This window comes from Mytilus californianus, unplaced genomic scaffold (genome assembly GCF_021869535.1).
Source record: "Mytilus californianus isolate M0D057914Y unplaced genomic scaffold, xbMytCali1.0.p SCAF_8, whole genome shotgun sequence".
Lineage (NCBI taxonomy): Eukaryota > Metazoa > Mollusca > Bivalvia > Mytilida > Mytilidae > Mytilus > Mytilus californianus.
The window spans coordinates 15,746,872-15,753,602 of NW_026262734.1; the positions used below are offsets into that span (position 1 = coordinate 15,746,872).

The window sequence follows — 6,731 nt, forward strand, 5'->3', positions numbered from 1 at the left end:
TAGGATGGAGCAGAGGATACGTTACAGCTGCACAACCGTCAGTTCCAGGTTAGGATGGAGCAGAGGATCCGCTACAGCTGCACTACTGTCAGTTCCAAATAAGGATGGAGCAGAGGATACGCTACAGCTGCACTACTGTCAGTTCCAGGTTAGGATGGAGCAGAGGATACGTTACAGCTGCACTACTGTCAGTTCCAGGTTAGGATGGAGCAGAGGATACGTTACAGCTGTACTACTGTCAGTTCCAGGTTAGGATGGAGCAGAGGGTATATTACAGCTGCACTACTGTCAGTTCCAGGTTAGGATGGAGCAGAGGATACGTTACAGCTGCACTACTGTCAGTTCCAGGTAAAGATGGAGCAGATGATATGTAACAGCTGCACTACTGTCAGTTCAAGGTTAGGATGGAGCAGAGGATACATTACAGCAGCACTCCTGTCAGTTCCAGGTTAGGATGGAGCAGAGGGTATGCTACAGCTGCACTACTGTCAGTTCCAGCTGGTTAGGATGAAGCAGAGGGTACATTTCAGCTGCACTACTGTCAGGTCCAGGTAAGAATGATTAAGTTCTCACGAATATTTACACACAGAATATAAATTAAAAAAAACGAATTAAAGAAGTATTTCTCAGTGCGTACTGAAAACATCGAAATTGTGTAACTAAAACGTTAATTCAAGTTAATTTGGACTGAGGTTTTGACTGGCATTTAAGACAGAAGTTAATGGAGGATTGAGTGCTCACAAACATGTTAAATGATGACATATTCTATAAGTGACTGCCAAGAATCTAGATTCGTTGACGTTGGTTACTTTCTGTCATATTCGTTTTTCGTTCCTTGTTGTAGTATTAATCAGGTCGTTTGTTTTACTTTTGAATTGATGAATACTTTATCATACCGAGGTTTTTAAAGCTTCTTCATTTCTCTACGATATGAGTTTTGTTTATTGTTGCAGGCCTTACAGTTACCTGTGACTGTTCACATCTTTATCCTTTGATCTATGGATAGTTGTCCCATTTATTGGGAATCTTGTATATTTAATATTTGTAATACTTAAAAACTCTTATTCTTTTGTTTCTGAATCCCTTACATTGACAAGAACATGCAGTCCTCACCGTCGGATTATTCATCATATATACAATTGAAATAAATTGCTCAATGTAGATACTTTGTTCTCTAAACACTTAGTACATGTGTACAAGTTACAGAGAAACATACAATGACAATAAAAAGAAATACCATGAAATAGAAGGTAAACAATGAAAACTTAACATACTGACCATGCTCTGGGAAATATATATATATATGGTCGAAGACGTTAAGAGTATTTTTTTATATCCTTAATATCTAAAACTGATTATAGCCATGAAGACGCATGCCTATACCTCTGTTCTCCAACAAAAGATTACAAGGTATCCACACCGAATATAGTTAAAAGCAAGCTGAAACATGGAAATATTGAAGAGTATTTACGCAATCGAATTCACGTACCGTTAGCCGACGCTTTTAGTTCAAGGTAATGTTGACATAGATTAATAATATCCTGACTAAAACTAATCTGAAATTACGTAGCTGTATGATTTACATATGTTTTCAGCTAAAATTAGTCTCAAAACTTAACTATTTGCAACATTATGTCCGGATCCTTTGAAATGATTAAACGATATTTCGTTTATAGTGCATTTAAAAGTACAAAAAACTCCAAAATATCATATAAGTGCAATTAATGCAGATGATTTTATAACTATTAATGCAATTGGATTTTTTAAAATCAAAATGATCGTACGGTCGTATCTTAACCTATGAAATAAGCTTTCGAAATAAAATAAAAAAAAAAAAAAAAAATATTAACAGAACTTTCCATTTAACGGCCTAGTATATAAAGACTTTCTCCTTGTTTCATCTTGACGAATTTCTGTAGAAAACAATATTATTTAGAGCATGGAACGAAAAATGTTTTATTCTTTGATACTGTTGCTAGTGTCATGTCTGTGCAACCATTGTGTCATCTGTACAGGTAATGGTATTATAGATATTGTTTTAATGCACTGGACAAACATTTAACAAATAGTATACAGACAACTTGTAACGCAAATTATATTTTTTTGAAAACGTAATTAAGTAAATACCCAAATAATAGAAGAAAAGTCGTAATCGTTCTTTTGTATTGAAAATGGATTGATTGATTTTTGTTACATCCTTACTTATATATGCTCAATTGAAATGGAAAGCAGTGTGGGTCATCTTTTACATGTATGTAGTGTAGTATTAATATCTTTGTAATTGTGTTAAGGCGAATTATACGTAATTGGGCAGTGTTTTAAATATTTTTTTCATGAAACTTTGCATGCGTTTAAAACTTGTTGAACTGCATCGGAATATCGAACAATTGGATACATGTAGCATTTACACTTTCTGATTTCTCGAAATTCCGTCTATAGTATCAATATGTTTAAAAATGATATATTATTGCTGTGAACATTTTTGTTTGAATGATTTAAACACTGATTAGGAATCACCGGATTCGTTTTTTTTCCTCCCCATTATGAATCAATCAATTAGTCTTGATACATGAAATGAAAAAAGCGTAGACATTTTTCATTTATTTTTCAAACATCATTCAAACTTCAATGATAGACATGTTTGAGATTTTATACAGTGTTTAAAAATGTTACAAAGTAATTTATTTTTTTAAGTATTTCCATTTAAGTCAGCTGTATGTACATTTTTTCAAGGATATCGTCAACTGAATACTAGAACAATGGACACCGACTAGTTAGTAACTTAAGATGTGAAAACATTATCAACATCAATTGCTAGATATCTGATACTTTTCATGTGTGATAAGTTCTGCTTCCAGATTGTAAGGAAACAGTCTTTGTTAACTGTTATTGACAGAGAGTGGAAAATGTGTCTGATTTTAATTAGAATTAAACCAAAAATTTATGTACAATTTATGTATTTTTGTACACACTTAAATTCTGAGTTCTACATTTAATTTCATTAAAATGAATTATTTTATTTCAGTTTGGTCATACAGTACACCGACTGGTGAGTTTGATAACCACATTACTTTTAAAATTGTGTTTCAAATTTGATATTTATGACCGTATGTTAGGTTTAAACATTATATTATTCAATGACTTAAATCTTGCTTAAAAAGATAATGCAGTATAAACGAATAGGATCCAGAAACATGCAACATCCACTGTGACATTAAGATGAATAACAGCAATGAATTCGCTGTTCCGTGGCCTTTTGTGTTTTTTTAGCTGTGCATGTACTGATTTTGTGTCATGTATGGATACCCCATATCCTTTCGTTTCTAATAACATTGATTAATCCAATATATCTCTAAGATGAAATGTATCTGTACTGTTTTGCAAAATAAGGTATTTGTACTAGATCTAAGGTCCAAACCCCAACCAATCTGGTTGAAATTCAGATCTAACATAACTCGCTCACTCGTCGAAGCCCTAATGAGCATATCGAAATCACATATTGATATTTTTATTAGATTATCTCTCGCTCGAGCACATGATAGGTGTTGTTCTGATAAGGTCTTTTGGAGTTGCTGCTCTCAAATTAGACGAAAACCCAAAGTCATCCAAAACATTAGTTCCGAAAGCATCTGGTGAAGGCTACAACAGACACACGTGTAGTGGGCACCGGAATAGATATCATTATTCTATATCATTACAGTGGGTTGGTTAAACAAAAATCGGCCCTAGAGATAACTTACCATCAAGTTCCCTGTGCATCAGTACTGGTATGATTTAAATGATATATTTAGTTGTGTAATGTTTATTGATCGCTAAGGTTACAAATACGAAGAATCTTATTGTAACGATACATGTTTCAATTAAAACGCTTGAGAAAGCGTAATGCAAATTAAGACGTTTGGCGGGAAAGTTAGTAGCCGGGTCGAAGGTTATAGGGGTGTTTGTGAGGGATTCTCATGTTTATGATGAGATGATTATATTCATATTTATATATGATTATCAATAGTATTGTGTCAAATATCAAAATCATTGTAATAAATTACTTTGCTCTTCATGGGCCCTTTAATTGGAATAAAAAGATCTTATCTTTAATATCTTATCTTATATAGATATAAGAAGATGTGGTATGAGTGCCAATGAGACGACTCTCCATCCAAGTCAAAATTTATAAAAGTAAACCATTATAGGTCAAAGTACGGTCTTCAACACGGAGCCTTGGCTCACACCGAACAACAAGCTATAAAGGGCCCCAAAAAATTACTAGTGTAAAACCATTCAAACGGGAAAACTTATGTTTTGAAAACACCCCTATCTAGGAAATATATATAAGCGAATGGGAAACGCCACTCGAGGCTGTCAATGAGCTGTCAATGTTCATAAATCAACAGAGCGTACGACGATTACATTAAGTGCTAGTACAGCTGTAATACTCGGAGGACACTTTGTACGGAGTGCAAGTACAAGTTGGTCGAATTGACAGAGCAGACTGTTCCACTCTGAGGGCAGAATGTACCAGCCTGCACTGTCTGGTAGTGACAGACTGTCCCACTCGGCGGACAGGCTGTACCAGCCCGCACTGTCTTGTGGTGACAGAACGTCCTATCTAGAGAACAGGTTGTTAGATTGTATAAAACTTGTATATATTATTGTTCATTGTTACTTTATATCGACAAAGAGTCAGTGTGTATATATTAGTTCGTTGTATAGGTTTTTTGGCGTCGCCGTATTGTTTATGGACAGCTTTATGGCACACATTTATAGAAAATAGAACAATTTCTTCCAAAGAACCATATTTTAATTTTGGGTTTTAAAAAACATAGTAGCCTTGAAAATTGTCAATTTTTCGAAGTTTTCATAGGCTTGTAACTCTTCAGTAAATCAGAATTTTGGAAAATTTGCTGTATTGTTCATGAATATTTGCCATTTCAAGTGTAAAATGAGTATAAACAAAATATTTTTAACACTTGAAAAGTATTCCTCATTTGGGGTTCTATTCCCCATGTGGAGGATTGTCCTCAATCTGTTATAGATTAGAGAGAAAGTTGGATTCTCGTCACATATATAAAAATGGTTTTACCTATTGACTAAGCAAGTTTGTCGTACTATTTTTCTTGAAATACGGGGTCCATTTTTTTTTTAAATAATTCAGTATTTTCCAATGAATATACACACTGTGTTTAAAATGTTTAGTTTGCATTTTAATTTTATGACAGAATGTTCCGAAATTTATTCTTTAAACAATCCATAGTTGCAAAAATTTGGTATGGTTGGGGTAAATTGTTCCATAGATTAAAACCTGAATAACGAAAAAGCACGAATTTGATATAGCTTTATATACATTTTTAATTTAAGGTATCAAAACATAATCCGAAGTTTTCTCCATTGCTGAGCCATCTGAGTAACGTAATATATAAAGGTAATCAAATAGCACCACAACATCACACAAATGAATCTTTTCTTATCTGAATGGAAAGAGTTGTGAAATATATGTTAAAGACACAGCAATCCAACGACACAAACAGCCAAAAGACATCTTATTATCGGTGGACTCTAATGAAATGATTTGCATATGTTTAAACCTTACTATACAAGCCAAATACATCGAGATAGTATGTGTTTTTAAAAAGCATTTATTCGGCAGCATACTTGAATCAAGCTATTACACTACATAATAGAGTTTGCGGTCGCTTTTTATATATAATTTCACTAAAAGAATGTGTTTCCTGCGTTTTAAATGAATTTCGTGTAATTTATTGTGATATTGTAATGGTCTAAAACAAACAGCATAGTGCTGTCATACTAATATTTTTTTGTTATTCAATGTTTACTAATTTTGTGTTATATCTAGTCTCACAAATTTAATATGTAGCCACCTTTGATAAGTATTTAGTATGACGATAAATTTTCACTTCTGTACTCTTACTATGAACAACAAATTTATATATTTTGTAAAAAATATTTCCGTACTCCTAACAACAAAATTATTATATTTAAATTTACCTGTGTACGTTACTTTATTTAACGTCATTTTGTCCCCGATTATAGTTGTCTTTTTGACATTGTTTTACATTTTTATTAATATTGTATTTATATTGTGTCATAGATCAAATTTATTCGTTCAGTGTATTTTACTTGTTTTTGTTAACATGTCTTTTTGATCGAGTTAAGCCATTTCAATTGATATTGTATAGTGTGTCTTTATATGTTGTAATGTTACACTACTGTTTCAGGTTAGGGTGAAGTTTGGCGCCTGTTAAAACGTTTAAACCCACTGCATTTGTTTGCACCTGACCTAGTCAGGAAACTGTTGTTCAGTTGTTGTCGATTGTTGATGTGGTTCATAAGTGTTTCTCGTTTCTCGTTTTTTATATGGATTAGACCGTTTGTTTTCCTGTTTGAATTGTTTTACACTAGTCATGTTAGGGCCCTTTATAGCTTGCTGTTCGGTGTGAGCCAAGGCTCCGTGTTGAAGGCCGTACTTTGACCTATAATTGTTTACTTTTTACACATTGTGACTTGGATGGAGAGTTGTCTCACTGGCACTCATACCACATCTTCTTATTTCTATATATTTATGAAAATACTTAACTAATGGTTTATGAAATTTATGCTCATGCATTTAAAACAATGAACCTGAAGATAAAGGAATAAGACATCTGGAGTTCAACTTACGGTGTTTTATTGTAGGTAATACATATTCAGTGAATGACGTTAATTTAAGTGATTTGATC

The 6,731-nt window shown here is 33.2% G+C and overlaps 1 long non-coding RNA gene across 1 annotated transcript; it reads left to right on the top strand.

The window, feature by feature from the left end:
- Positions 1–1,930: 1,930 nt before the first annotated feature.
- Positions 1,931–5,538, top strand: LOC127712664 (uncharacterized). Its single transcript, XR_007987233.1, has 3 exons — positions 1,931–2,015; positions 3,026–3,049; positions 5,353–5,538. It is a non-coding gene; the product is annotated as an uncharacterized LOC127712664 (long non-coding RNA).
- The last annotated feature ends 1,193 nt before the right edge of the window (positions 5,539–6,731 follow it).